Consider the following 16,145-nt stretch of genomic DNA (forward strand, 5'->3'; position numbering starts at 1 on the left):
CCTGCTTCCTGGGTTGTAAAGCGCCATTTTGTATATTCCATTAACTGTGCATCATGAACAGACAGTCCATCAACAAGTTGGTACAAATTAATTATTTCAGCCTGAGCCCAATCTATAAAAATGTATGTGATGCCTTTGGTTATGTGGTGTTTAGAGAGTCAGAGAACATTTATCACACCAGAATTTTCCGGATCTTCTAGGTATACAGCAAGCTAATCTACCCTGTTTCTCATTCCACCAATGTTCTGATGGAACAAATTAATTTTATTTTTCTGGAAACCCTGAAATGTATTATGATCTTGTTCTGTCTAATTTCTTTCACCACTGTCTGTCTGTTAGCAGAATCTCATCTATAAAATATGCCTCTTTGATTCTAGTAATCACAAGGATTTTGCCTTCTGTGCTTGTGGCGCCCTTACGCTCTCTGCAAGGTGCTCAGCTAATCTTTCATTCTTTCTGTTGTTCATATGCAGTAGTTTATCCCCGTCTCCCAATCGCAGCAACAGGCACTGCACATGCATGAGACTTTCTTTCAGCCAAAAGAAATTCGCTCAGCTCTTTGTTAACCCAGGAGTAGTCATGTAGCTGCAAAACTTCCACAAACACCACACGAGTGTGTGCTGTTGCTGCACCTGTTTCCTACAGGTCACCTTTAATGCAATATTCCAAGTTGCTTGCAAGGCTGTATCCTGCTCCTCCTACCACCGACCTAGCAGTAAAGCTGTCCCCACCCTACTAAGCTCAAACTGGCTGAGACTCTTCTCCTGTTTAAGGTAACATGTCAAAGTGATTACTAACAGGAAATTGAAATGTAATTTCTGAGGTCTTCTGTTTTTGCCTATTACTTGTCACTTTCTCCTAGCTCCTACCGTCGCTTTTCCCAGTCAGCCCAATTCAAAATACACCATTTCTATTTCTGGCTGAGGGGCACAATTCTTTCTTCCCTCTTCCACGATTTTCTTGTCTCGATTACATAATCTACAACTCTACAACTCCACGGAAGAGCTTCATCTGACTCTTTTTCGGTTTCTCTATTGCATTCTTCCCAGTGAAACAGTGGCCTACAGCCCTAACATGTTTCTCTCATACCAATTAACCTACGACAACATACACATTTGTCACACACAACGCTACTCTTACAGTAAACTAAAAACCACGAGAACACACTTAAAGTACCTAAGAAAATTATAATCAGTAAAACCTTACCTTTCTATGAGTTGTGCAGCTAACCTTCAGGCGTCAGGTAGAGGTAGAATAACATGCCAGGTGCTGTAAGCTCTTCTTTTGTAACTTTCTCATTAGATACAAAAAATAGAACTAATTCACAGATATGGTTCCTTAAAGAGTGGTGGTTTTCTTAAGATAAATAACCTCATCAGCAAGGGATCTTTACTAAGAGCAGGTTGTTCTTTGTCGCACTTTGGTACATAATAAGCTCTACAGTTCGGAAAATTCAACTATTTATACCTGCTAACAAAAAGCTACAGGAGGGGGGGTACAAATGATTTGTACACAAATAAGCAACATCATTATAGGTGAATCAAGGTGATCAAAAGTATGCCAGAAACCAAATTCACTATGCTGGAGAAATTTCTGATAATTGTGACAAATTCCAAACTAGTAACATCTTCTCAGGCTTGCAAATATTCATAATGATCAAGAATGCATAGGGAAGACAAAGGTATGATACTGTCGTCACTGGTCTATCACGTTAAGTTAGACCCACCAAAAACATAGAAAAATTGGTATAGATCGGCAAACGCAAATTTGGATATCGAACCAGGTATTCGTTCTACTCAGCTAAAAACGCACTTATTAAATGTCAGGATGAGGATTTCATCTCTGAGATGACACTCGTACAATTCAAATGAAAAATCAACTGATCATAATGGCTTCACATGTCACCAAAGAGCGTTTATTCTCCTGATGGTTGAATTTAAATACTCCAATTACCACCCACACTGAACAACGAATTAATTAACGGACCCTAAACGAAAAAGAACTTATACTAGGCGACCTCATAGGAATACGTCTTGTTCACAATGCAGACACAGGCAGTGTACTGTCTTCCAGCTTTTTGTAAACCTACATTAACCGCCGGCCGCCGTGTGGCAAGCGCATGTTGACAAAGTGGGAGCGGACAATCGGCAATACTCTCAGGAGGCGCCAACTGCTTACCCTCTCGTGTGGGAGCTGGCAGACCGCCAGCAAGGTCATTGTCTTGTTTCCACTGATGTTTACCGGACGAAGTTATAGCAGGGAAAGCAACAGAAATTTCCACAGATTTCCGCATGAGTTCTGACTTAACCAGCTGCAAGACGTACTGTTAATAAGATTGGAATGCTCGTTATCCTTGGCTACCACAGGCCACAAGTCAGGTTTGAAAATAAAATTCAACAAAAAATTATGCAATTTCTGCAAGGGAAGAATAGGATGAAACTACCCTGACTCTCAAGGTAGAAGCACACCCAGTTAATCTCTCATACACACATTGTGGAACTTATCCATAGTGTGGATTATGAAGAAAGTATAGCAGATGTTGCTGAAGTCAACTACAGAAAATAAAATCAATAAAGGATGGCTCCCGATACAAAATGTCTGCCAGCTATGATTTATACAAAGCAAACGGCAGAAGAGTAACTTATTGACTAATGAAATGTAAATTAAATACTCCAGATAAGAGTTACATCAAAGAGGCTGAGATAATATCTTTTAAATACACAATTGGATTTTAAATTAAAAATTTGTGACTTTTATTGTAATGGTGCTATCAGACTAATGTATTTTGTTAACAAATTGCCTCATGTAATTTTTATTTAAACGAAGGCGTGCTGAAAATTAATGCCTCTGAACTTTTTTTCATGTTTATTGACATTGTCAACATTGTAGACAAGCGATCTGCCGTAATTTTTAAATGAAGGATTGAAAATGATCGAAGATAAGATCGCAAAGAAATGATTATTTTGATTACTTGCTTCAGCTAAACAAGAGCCGTCTTCACGTCTAAAACATAAAATTGTACATGAAAATGCAGCAACGTACAACAGCTTAGCCCATGGGGAAAAATTGCGAATCAAAAATACAAACTGCACCTAAAATTATAGCAAAGTTCAGAAATATGTACAAGTAAAAGCAATTACAGAATAAATACCATAAAAATATTCTTTGTTAGTGCAGTTTTTCAAAATGACAACATTCATGTACAAAGTACAGGTAAAATGACTGTACATCGTTCATATCAGGTCACATAGAACGACGGCCATAAACCCGAAAACTGTACAAAGAAGAGGCAGCGAAACTGAGAGAACATATTTACCGAAGTCAAAACTATCCGCTAGGATGAATATACATTAAAAGGAATCGTCTTCCGTGAGGAGTTACACCGTTACAACTTCGTAACTGACACAGTTGAATCAGTACTAGTATTATCTCATAGCAGAGATCACCAAGAGTACTTTATTACAAGTCATATATCGGAATGGTATTGCAGTTGATGACTATTACAACGAAAGCGAAAAAAAAAACATTTGAAATATACATCGTTTAAACATGTGACCAGCATTGCGGTGAAGAGGAGACTCACTAAGTTCCATGAGCTGCTTGAGGCGCTGATCGCTGGACGGCGTTAGCAGTCGACTATGTTACTTACGTAAAAAGTTAATATTCCATTAAAGTTTAAAACAAAAACAGGATATAAGTGTATTTATAGGTGATATTAATCTAACTGATGTTTATGTTAATAATCCTCCACCAAAAACAGCAGTCCTGTGGGATTCCGTTAAAGTTGCTTCGATGTTTCGGAAGGCTGGAACTTACATGAGACAGACGACTCGTACAGTCCATGGAAGATGTGCGAAACACCGCAGGTACACCTGACCCTTAGAGCCTAAAAAATCGGCTGCGGTAGGGCACTGTACTGATACTAGTCAATCTATGTTGCATGAAAACGTCGAATTTTTGGCGTCTACTTCATTTTTTTTGGACTCTGTGGTGAAAGTCACAACTGAAATTCGTTTGACGGCGAATTTAATTGGATAAGTTAATACGGCGCTTTTTGTAATAAACTGATAAAGACGTCGCCAGCGCAGCTCACAGTGATATATCAAGATCCCAGTGTGGATCGGCCGCATTAACACAGATCTAATTCATGCATTTTATGCTTCTTTGACACCGATCAACGACTCTGACGCTTGTGTGTCTTTGGCTGTAAGTGCGATTGCGTGATCCGTTAGTTTAAAAGAACGGAGCGAATGCTGATGTATGTGTCTTTCGAGTCATTCGGAAGATGGTTGAGCAGTATTACAATATAACAAGAAGAAGCAGAATTTATGTAGGTGCACATCGAAAATTTAATGGGTAGAGGGGTGGATTTTGTGGTCTGAGGTTTTGGCTCTCCTTTCAACATTACGAATTATGATGGCATAGTCAGTTCTTACATTCACACTTTATTTAGATGCATTCAACTTATCCGCCAGCACCTCCTCGTATTATATTCAAGTTATACTGTAGAGAGATCTTCATTCATGGCCGGCCGCAGTGGCCGAATTGTTCTAGGCGCTTGAGTCCGGAACCGCTCGATAGCTACGGTCGTAGGTTCGAATCCTGCCTCGGGCATGGATGTGTGTGATGTCCTTAGCTTAGTTAGGTGTAAGTAGTTCTAAGTTCTAGGGGACTGATGACCTCAGATGTTAAGTCCCATAGTGCTCAGAGCCATTTGAACCATTTTTCATTCATGTTTGACAGCATTGTGACCTTTTATCACTCACACTAATTGTAAGAGGCCAGACCAAAGTGGCTCTTGTAATGCTTCCCAGCAGACTTTTAGTGCAAAATCAGCTAATGTGGAGCTCCTGCCGGCAATACTGTTTCGTTGGCCGCGTCTGTTAATTCCGACTGGCGTTCCGTCATTTAGTACTACCAGTTTGTCTGCCTGTATTTCATTTGAGGTATAGCTTCGAAACCTGTTTCCATCATTTAAATCCCTGATTTGTTGATGGTCATTCATGCCCCCGACTATTTTCTTTGGATGGTTGACAGTGTCAATTATTTCTCTTCTTTTTTCATTAGTTACATACTTGTTAGGAGCTCTGTAAATCAATAAGGGAATCGCATGTTCATCCCTTATACGCAAAGGGAAGCCACAAGCCTCTACCACAATGTTTTGAAGATTTAGCTGCGTAGGAGAACATTCTGTACCATACTTATAAGGACTGTGCTAGCCCTGTAATTTTTTGTATGGTACTAGATCCTTGAAGTATGATACATTTCCCTGGTTGTATACTTATTCTTCAAACGGCGCATAAGAGTGTATTTAGTGTTTGAACAATTTTAAGTAGATCATCTTTCCCTAACTTTAATGAACGAATTTTCCACTGGATAATACTGTTAAATGATTGGAGTGGCAGTCTGTGAATTTGGTATGCAGAATTTCTTACACATGTAGTAACGTGTGTATCTGTAAACATTGTCTGAACAAGTGCAATGCTGCAACTGTTCCATCCTGTAATGCGGAAGTATTTGATTAGTCGCTACTCAAGCAGCTCCGGATGATGCATGGGCGTGTGTCAGTTTGGTCAGTGGGATTTCCGGGCAAACATGCATTCCTGCAGATGATTATGTCACAGCTGGCGATGTTGTGTTGTTAGCAAAGGCACTCGCATCGGTCGTCTGCTGCCATAGCCCATTAACGTCAAATTTTGCCGCACTGTTCTAATGGATTCGTTCGTCATAGGTCCCACATTGATTCCTGCGGTTATTTTGCGCAGTACTGCCGGTCTGTTAGCACTGACAACTCTACACAAACGCTGGTGCTCTCGGGCGTCAAGTGCAGGTTGTCGGCTACTGCATTGTCTGTGTGAGAGTTAATGCCTAAGATCTGGTATTCTCCGCACACTCTTGACGCTTTGGATATCGGAATATTGCATCACCTAACGATTTACGAAATGGAATGTCCCATGTGTTTAGCCTCAACTTCCAATCGACATTCAGTGTCTGTTAATTCCCGTTGAGCAGCCATCATCACATAGGAACCTTTTCACTTGAATCACCTGACAGCTCCACCAATTCACTGTATTTTTATATACCCTGCGTCCGTGGTATTATCGTCATCTGTATATGCGTATAACGTTGTCCCATGACTTCCGTCACCTCAGTGTACACATAAACATGAACTCAGGAACAAGACACTTGAATTCTTTCGTAGTAATCAGATAGAGGCGATCGCACACACAACCCTACACTGAAGTACAAAAATAAAACAAATAAGATTTAGAATAAAATATGGATCTTATTTACAAAGGAAAAAATCTCAGATATTAAAATAAACACAACATAGCGTTAAGAGCCCATCGAAAAATCCATAAAACTAATATCCCTATGAGACCCATGGTAAACGGCAAGAACCACATGGTATATGAAGTTACGAAAAAGATACATTCAGTTTTACAAAATAAATGTAGATTCGAATCTTCTTATCATTAAAAATAAATACCTAAAAATTCACAGCATAAAATAACTTCAGATACCTCTAAATCTGAACATTACTTCCCTTGATACAATGAACTTAAACAGCAGCATACCCATCAAAAAATGTGTAGACACAATTAAATAATTTATTAAAGCACCGAAAATTGTCCACACCTGAAATGATCAAATTGATTGAATTACTCGAACTTTTTCTCTACCACAAGTATCTAAAAGTACAAGGCAAAACTTATCAACAGGCTGAAGGCCCAGTCGTGAGTGTCCCTTCAGTGGTATACTTGCTGCAGTTTTCACCAATCATCACAAAATAAACTTTTGAACAGTAAAGATAACATCATGCAAAAGTTTTACACTACTGTAGACATTTATTGGCACATTCATGATTTATAAGGAGACTGAAGAAGAGACAGAAAAATTATTAAATAGGATCATCAATTTAACACAAAAATATTCATATCATTATATGAAGGGCTTATTTCAATAGTGGTACAAGTCCATTTTTGTTCATCCTGAGATACAGAGTCCGAAAGTTAAATGAGCGCTGAAAAATCTGCAGTTGAGATGAGAGGCACCCACATGCCTTGCCCATACTGTGGCATCAAGCAGTCAGGCCTGCAAGATGAGTGGTCTGCCAAGCGAGTGGATTCATTCTTATTTATCGAGTATCATGAACTCTCGTACTCACAATTAAGTTACCAATTATCCTCCTATATGAATAATACGCAGCGGAAACGCATACCTATCAGTAATTTACAGAACTCTGACTGTTCACTACGCACTGGCAATGCCACATTTTCTTTTTTTTTTTTTTATTTAACGGCTTTTATCAACACGTGGCCATCGCACTGAATGTGAGTGGCGCACACATTATAAACTCTGGATATCATGGCAACATACAATTCGAAGGAAAAGGCCACCAATCTTTTTCTTTTCACTATCTTATTTATTCCGAGAAATTCTATAACCTAAACACACAAATTCTATAACCTACAACAATAACACATGAGAAATTCCGCCCAGTGGGCATGGCTTTACATTGGTGATTCTCTATCTTATGGTCTCGTAATTATTTAACGCTACAGTGCACTTTCTGGATAGGATGGTGGATCTTTTATTATATCTCACACTTCGACTCTCACAATCATCATCTCGAAACTTTCCTCCAGACCGAGCGGTACAAAAGGAACACGCATAACCCACTACCTCTGAAACTACCTTGCTACTCTCCCATGCAAACCACACATACTTAAATTACATGACATACACCACACTACAACATGAAATACAACACAGGGAATAGTCACAACATTATCACTTTCAGCTTTCCCACTTCAATTAATATTTATCCCAGTTTCACACGACACTGCCCCACTTCGTAATTCTACTTTCCTACTATGAACTCTGGAGATATATGCACGTCTTCCTGTGCAATGCAAGCCAAGTGGCGTTGCTGGATAGACGGCTGACTCACCTTGCTTCTCTCTCAGAGTATTGTAGTTTGAATCAAGCGTCACACGGAAACATATCACGCAAAGTTATATTAGGAACATATTTATCACACACACGAGTCCTCAACTGATACCATGGACGAGTACTTCTCTTTATCCTTTGTCACATACACAGATTGAGACTCACACAGTACTCGCCTCTAATTTCAAGTCCTGCACACACTATTTCTTAAATATTTCAACTTATAGTACACACGCTAGTAATTCAGCTTAACTTAAGCACACGGAACTATTTCAACTGATTGCTACACGTAGTTTCATTGTGACCGTTGGTCACTTCCAAAGATTACTATGATCCCATTAATATTACCTGCCTGACATTTAATCCTCCCCACAAAAGTTCCTGAAATAGAGAAATTATTATTTCAAACTACTCTTAAATATTCCACATGCATACCATGTCTCCACTCTTTTGTCTTTACGGAGCACACCCAAGACAGGTCTTAACAGCACAAGATCCAGCGGCAGAGTGCTGAAACATGGCCATTCTTCAGGTCCTCTCGCACCTCGGTCGAGGTGGGGGAAGGCCATGCTACCGTATTGGTCAGCCACATTTCAGGCGCTCAAAGCTCCGGTAAATTTCATCTCTTTGGTTCCACCAAAGGTGGCCAAAGGATCGTCTCAAAGATGATAATATATTCACATTCACTATCTGCGGTTAGCAGACGACCATACATTCATTCATTTCACAGATCTCACCAAACTGGATGTAGGGATTTATTTTATGGGAGTGCACATGTGATCAATTAAGTAAATAAATTGTTATTCTTTCCCACACAGGTATCCGGCTTCGCTGTATTAATTGAAATTGAGTTATTATTAGAAAAAATGTGTTGTTCAGACAAGAATAATGAAGTATGTTGTACCTATTGTCAATGTCGGGCGGTACTGTACCCTTTCAGAGATACCAGAAATAGTCAAGTATATATACTGGAATATTTCTAGTATCTCAACTGCAGATTTTTCAGCGCTCATTTAACTTTAGGACTCGGTATCTCAGAATGAACAAAATTGGACTTGTACCACTATTGAAATAAGTCCCTCATATAACATCAGAAGCACAAAACTTTTTTGACATGGCTACAACAAATGCAAAACAGACCCGATGGTAATCTTTTACAGGAATCAACAAACATTGCTGTCTTCCACAGAACCTAGCTCAAGAAAACAAGCTGTATTCAAAGCTTTCTTCTACAGAACACAGTAATTCCCGCTGACTGCTACTCATTATAACGATAATAATACAGAAATGAACGCCATGAGATCCATTGAACATAGCAGTGCGTTATCATAATCATGAAATAGATGTCCGCCCCAGCTAGCTGAGTGGTCAGCGCAGCGGAATGCCCGGTTTCGATCCCCGGCTGAGGCTGAAGATTTTCTCTCCTCACGGACTGGGTATTGTGTTGTCCTTATAATGATTTCATCCCCATCTCCGACGCGCAAGTCACCCAATGTGGTGTCGAATTCAATAATTACTTGCCCTCGGAGGCTGAACTTCCCCTAATGGAGGACTCCTGGCCCACAATGCTGTCACTCATTTCCATTTCCATGAAATAGAAGCACTTTCACGAGACATAACAAGAAAAAATAGATAGCAAACTGACAAGGGCACCACATTCAGTCCTCAATACCATACATAAATCTAAATGCATAACAATACCATGTTTAGGTGTGATCTCATACAAACTGGCTAAGTTCTTTAAAAGACATACATCAGTCACTTTGGCCACTACCAACAACTTAGGGAAGAAACTGATGTATGACATGTCATAACCATCTTAAAAACTTAACAAGCTAGGCATTTATTAACTGGCATGCAACCACTCCAAGTACTATGTAAGTAGGCTCGATATAGGAACTTGGGACCATAGAGCATATTTTGCCAACCTTGAAAAAATGTCTCTAAAGATATGTGTTGCCTACATTCAGTGCAGGTTGACCATTTAGACTAGAAACCCCACAGCTCCGCTAAGATGACAAAAGCCCTACCCCTTCTCAGTGACATCACTGTCATCATTTGAGTAACGACTGCTCCCTAACTTCTTTAATCAATAACAGTGTAATGTTAAAACGGAACAGTCAGTCACAGTGAGCATTAAAATGAAATAGCCAGCAGAGCAGCCACTTGGCTATGCTCAATAGTAGGCAAGCGATCTGAATTTTTTGCACCATGTTCAGAGGCATGTATCCAAAACATTACATATACTTGTAGTACAGTCCTTCTCACTCCAAGGCGATCTGGTACAGCAACTGTGGCTAGTATTTCGAAAAAAAAAAGCTATCTTGGTTGCAGGGGAAACAATACTTCCATTAATGTGTTTTGTCCTTTTGGTGCATCATCATGAAATTTTAATATACTGCAAAATTAATATTTGTCACATCTGTGGGGGCCATTGTGTGTAACTTAAGCACAATGAGGTCAGTTGGAAAAGCAGTGCTGGCACAGAGCCACACTTACACGTTTTGAAACCACACAGCACAATCTGTACACTAAGCAAAACCCTAGTCCCATCATATTTACAAGTTCACATGCAAAACACACAAAAGGTGAAAAAGTAGACTCAGTACATAGTGAACTGAAAGCTAATTCTTGATAGATACACAAAATATTAACAGCTGGTATAAGGAATGAAATTGGTAAATGTAAAGAAACTTTTAAGTCTGAGAGTAGTCTCTGAGATAGTTTGTAATGGCAAAAAGTAGTCTTTTGATATAGAATATTCAAGAGGCTACACAAAAATATTAGAGAACTTTCAGGCTAACTGTACAGCAAGACTATATATACAGTGAACAGTAGTACCCAAGCATAAGGGTAAAACTCTAAACTCCATCCAAACAGGCCTCGGAGGGCACAGCAGTACCAACCAGCCACTGTGAGAATAGGCCACTAAGTCAACAGGCACCACTGGATGTGCATGTGGAGGGGCATGTGGTTAGCACACCACTCACCTGGCCGTTGTCAGTTTTCGTGACTGGAAGCATACAGGTAACTTAATATAATATAAAACAAGCGGAGTTTATACAGACAGTGGTTAACAAAAGTCAGTGCAGCACGATGAATTAGTATTATCTCAGTTGGTTACTTATGACCCTGTTGGTAATATACACCCTGCTGCATTTTTAAAATCATTCTAGGGAATATTCCCCAAATCTTGGAAAGATGTAAAGGGAATTAGGATTCGTTGAAACAGTCAGCAACCAGCTGTACAGAACAAGTTTTATTTCCTTTGCTGTGTTCCATAGCAATATGCTGCATAGATCTTATTTTTGAGACTCTTAAGTAATGTAGTAATTATAACCCTCTCAAGAAGGGCAATAGGTGCCTGAAACTGATACAATAAATAAAATTTCTTTTGGGCAGTTGCCTGCTCATTATTTCAACAAATATAAATACAGCTGCTGATGGTGGATAAATATACTAGAATTAGGATTATTTTTTGACATTTAAGAAGAGAAGTTGCTAAGTACGGTATTAAACAACAAAATAACTTTCAGACATTCGATAAATTCAAAGTACGTTTCAAGAAGGTTTTTATGTCTCCTAGTGAGTGGACCAAAGCAGAGACCACTGTAAATCTAACAATGAAGAAGATATAATGAACATTCAGGTGAGAATTTAAGGACTGAACACATGTTGCATCAAGAAAGACTAATTATGAGTAGATACACTGACATACATAAGTTTCACTGTAATAAGTATTTGAAGATGAATGAATATTTGAAAGGCAAATTATGCTATGAGTAAGTTTTGTGTAATTTATTATGTAGCATAGTGTCGGTGGTAAGAGGAAAGTTGTTGAATAGTGGACTGTATATTATCACAGACTCTGTGCTATGTGGATGCAATTTATTTGCTGCTACAAAGTGTTTTGTTTAACACATAATGGAACATAAAGGCTTAAGATGTATTTATTGCATTTATTGCCCATACCCAGGTGGTGCTTATATTATTTAATGCTGAGGGTACCTAGAAACGTTTCAAATGCAATATGCATCACATTACCCAGTGACTGATCTAGAAGGACTCCCACTGACTTCTAAGGTTATTTGATAAAATATGTATTATTATAGTTAATTTCATTAATTACCTGAAGCAAAGTTGGCCTTATTTTATTATTTGGTTATTGTTAAATGGAAAGAGTGCAGTTAAAAGAAGTTTAAGTAGTTAAGTAACAATAAGGAATGTTATTATGTGTTCAGTTGTGTGCTGCAGCAGGAAGTGTAGAGTTATACAAACTTTACACAAAAGTGCTTGTTATGCAACAGAGCGTAAGCTTAATGTAAACAAATTTCTCACAGGTGTTGAGGCATTACTCCATATCAAATCTCATATGCAATTTATTGGGACTAGATAATAAATATTATAAGTGCTGGAGGGTATTTTAGTGGTGTGTAACGTACTCGGCACTGTACGAGCATACAGAATTACTAGCAGTGTAAATGAGAAAATATTTACCTTAAATTAAATAGTGTTAATCAAGGCTGGGTTAGAGATGATGAATTTATTTAATTACTTGGGAACAATAACAACAGTGATCCATTTATTTATTTATTGTTAAATGAAAGAAATACAGCTGTAAATGTTTGGACATGTACGTCAAGTAAATGATCTTGTTGATGTTCAGTTGTTTTTGTCAGTTCTGGCTGAAAATAGTTGTAATAATGTAACTGTTGGTCTGGTGTAACAATACCAGAATAAATAATATTCTTGCAAAGACTTTACGTGTAGATGGCATCACAGCGCAAATGATGAAGCTCATTACTGATCCACTACTGCCCACTCTAACAAGTATCTTGAACCCCCCTCCCCCCTTAACCTCAAGAGTCTTCCCTGAAACCTGGAAAGAAGGACTTGTTAAGCTACTACCTAAAAAAAAAGTTGCCACAGATTCTTTTCATTACCGATCTGTTTACCTTCTTCCTGTACTGTAAACGCCGTAAGATATATAGTCCAAAACCGACTTACAAACTACCTAACTGCTATCAACCTACTAGACAAATACCAATATGGTTTCTGTAAACATCGCAGCACAACTTCTGCCTTAATAAAAGTAACAGATGACATGAAGCTTGCCATGGATGCACAAAAGGTGACTGTCATGTGTTTCTTAGATTTCATCAAAGCCTTTGAAATTGTCGACTTCGACATTTTACTTGCCAAACTTAGCAGCCTAAATTTCTCCCCACGACCTAACGTCTCGCCAGCAATACGTCAAATCCTGCACCATAAAGTCACAATGGATCAGGAAGTACAGGGTGATGCTGTTAAAAGTAACCCACCTCCTCTTTGAACATGAGTGAAATATTTCGACTTCTGAAAAAGAGTAAACAGCTATAACAATGGAATAGTTTTATGCAATAATCAATTGTTAGCATTCTTCTGTCAGCATTTCAGTTTATTTCATCAGTGAAGTTTGAGGTTAACCTATGCAGGCTGAAAAATGATTTTGTTGGTAGAAGAAGGCATTAAAATTGTGGAAGCACGTGTGTAAACAAGTTCGATTAAGAAAACTTGCGAAGTTTTCGGGATCAGGAATCCGGATAGAGGACTACCAGCAAAGAGAGCATTACAGAGTATCCATAAAAAATTGGCGCACCTATGGATCTGTGCAAAATGTAACACTACAAAGAATTCCTTCAGGTCTCACACCAGGAGTTATTGCAGACATTCGACGAAGAATTATTCAGACCCCATAGAAGTCTACACGCAAACTATTCCAACAGGGGCATGTACCAGGAGGAGTTGCCAGCGGATTTTAAAAAAGTCTTATTTTGAAGCCAAATTGTGTGCTGTCTGTGCAGAAATGACAGGAGGATGATAGAAACGTGTCGATTACTGCATGTGTTTTTCGAATAATATCAGTGATGGTTTATTAGAACCTTCCCATAACAACAGAAATGAAAAGAAAACTGAATGATGGGAAGTTCATAAATAAAATACAGCAATTATTAAATTTTTATTCTATATAAATGGACAGCTTAAAAAACGATATTGCGTATCTATTAGATCACGTTGATGGTATTTTACCAGAACATATAAACGAATTTTAAAAAGCTCTATCTTATAAGAGAGAATATGAAAATTTAGAAAAGATTAATGAACATTACACTACTTGTCCTTGGTCTGATGAAGAAACTACAGATGGTCCGGATACAAGGGGTTCCTACTATTTCGAAAAGTGTAAAATGAAAATGCATTATCTTACTAATTTTTATAAACATAATGTTTCTTCTTCTTTATTAAATTCATGTTTGGAAAACATGACCGAGAGATTTTTTAAAAAACCAGACGAAATAGAAGAGTAAAGGAACAATTAAAAGAAGAGTTTAAAAAATGAAAAAAAACTAAGAACAGAGTACGAAAAATATAAAAAATAAGATCAACCAGTTATAGATGCCGTTGAACAAGTTAACAAGGTATCGAAGGATTAGGTGATAATGGCATTGGAGGGCAGCGTGGAGGGTAAAAATCGTAGAGGGAGACCAAGAGATGAATACACTAAGCAGATTCAGAAGGATGTAGGTTGCAGTAAGTACTGGGAGATGAAGAAGCTTGCACAGGATAGAGTAGCATGGAGAGCTGCATCAAACCAGTCTCAGGACTGAAGACCACAACAACAACAACAGGTGATAATGTTTTGAAAGCTATTGAAGAAAATACAGGAGTTGAAAAACAAATGATTCCATATCGTCATCATGAAGATTTTGAAGATTTATCACCAATTCTACAATTACACGATTTATTTGGTGATATTCGTGGTAAATATGACTATTCATTAAGTGAATCAGAAATTCATGCTGCATTGAAAAAATATGCTGAAGAGAGGAAAAAGATAGCTGAATCTCAAGGTGCTGTCAAAAAAAAAAAAAAGGATAGTTATGTTAAGAATATAAATATAAGTGAAAGAATGCTAGAATATGTAAACCATAGTGAAGATACTACTTTTGAATTAAGTCCTCTTGGTGCCTTTAAATATATAGGAAGATTACCAGTAACATTTGAAGGAGATAAATTAACAGTTGGTGAAAAGACATATGAAGGAACCGATGGTTTAATGAATCTTTTAACTAAAAAGAACATACATCAGATTTCGATGGGGGCAACTGTACGGCCGATATTGTTTTTCAGTTCCTCTACTGGTGCGGATCTCTTTTATAGATGTTGCTCTTCAAGTGCCCCCACAGCAAAAAGTCACATGTTGTTAGATTTGGCAAACGTGGTGGCCATAAACGTTTGCTGACAGTTCGCTCATCATTGAACACATCATGGACTCATTCCAGGGATACCTTAGGCGTGTGGCATGTTGCCCCATCTTACTGAAAGAAGGAATATTATCTTTCATCTTCAGCGAGTTAAGTGCAAAAGTATCAAAAATCTCCATGTATGAAACCGTGTTGAAGTTAATTTCAAAAACTATCATTGTTACATCGCACCAAACGCCTATTTTTTCATCATGGTGTGGTTGCTCACACACGATGTTAGAGTTCTCCGTTGCCCAGTATCTTGCACTCTGTGAATTCACATGACTGAAAGATGAAACCATGCTTCTTCACTCATGATGTTATGGGAAGGGTCTAACAAACCATCACTGATATTATTCAAAAAACACATGCAGTAATCGACACATTTCTATCATCCTCCCGTCATTTCTGTACAGACAGCACACAATTTGGCTTCAAAATAAGACTTTTTAAAATTCTCTGGCAACTCGTCCTGGTACATGCCCCTGTTGGAATAGTAGTTTGCGTGTAGACTTCTATGTGGTTTGAATAATTCTTCGATGAATGTCTGCAATAACACCTGGTGTGACACCTGAAGGAATTCTTTGTAGTGTTACATTTTGCACAGATCCATAGGTGCGCCAATTTTTTTATGCAGACTCTGTAATGCTCTCTTTTCGTACCCATCATCTTCTGGCCAGAAGAGAGGAAAAATATTTTAAAAAATCAGGTTATCTCTTACGAACTGCTTAGGTATTTTTGAATACGTTTGAGCCAAATAAAAGCAATCTATTCATTTATGTCTTCCTCTAGTGAAATATTCTCTAAGTATGTCTTGATTTTCTAGAATCAAGTTATTGAAAATAACAGCTGAATCATCTTGACATTGACCTAATGGAATGTTTCTTCACTATTTTCAATAAATGTGGC

The sequence above is a fragment of the Schistocerca piceifrons genome, chromosome 3, assembly GCF_021461385.2.
Source record: "Schistocerca piceifrons isolate TAMUIC-IGC-003096 chromosome 3, iqSchPice1.1, whole genome shotgun sequence".
In the NCBI taxonomy this organism is placed as follows: domain Eukaryota; kingdom Metazoa; phylum Arthropoda; class Insecta; order Orthoptera; family Acrididae; genus Schistocerca; species Schistocerca piceifrons.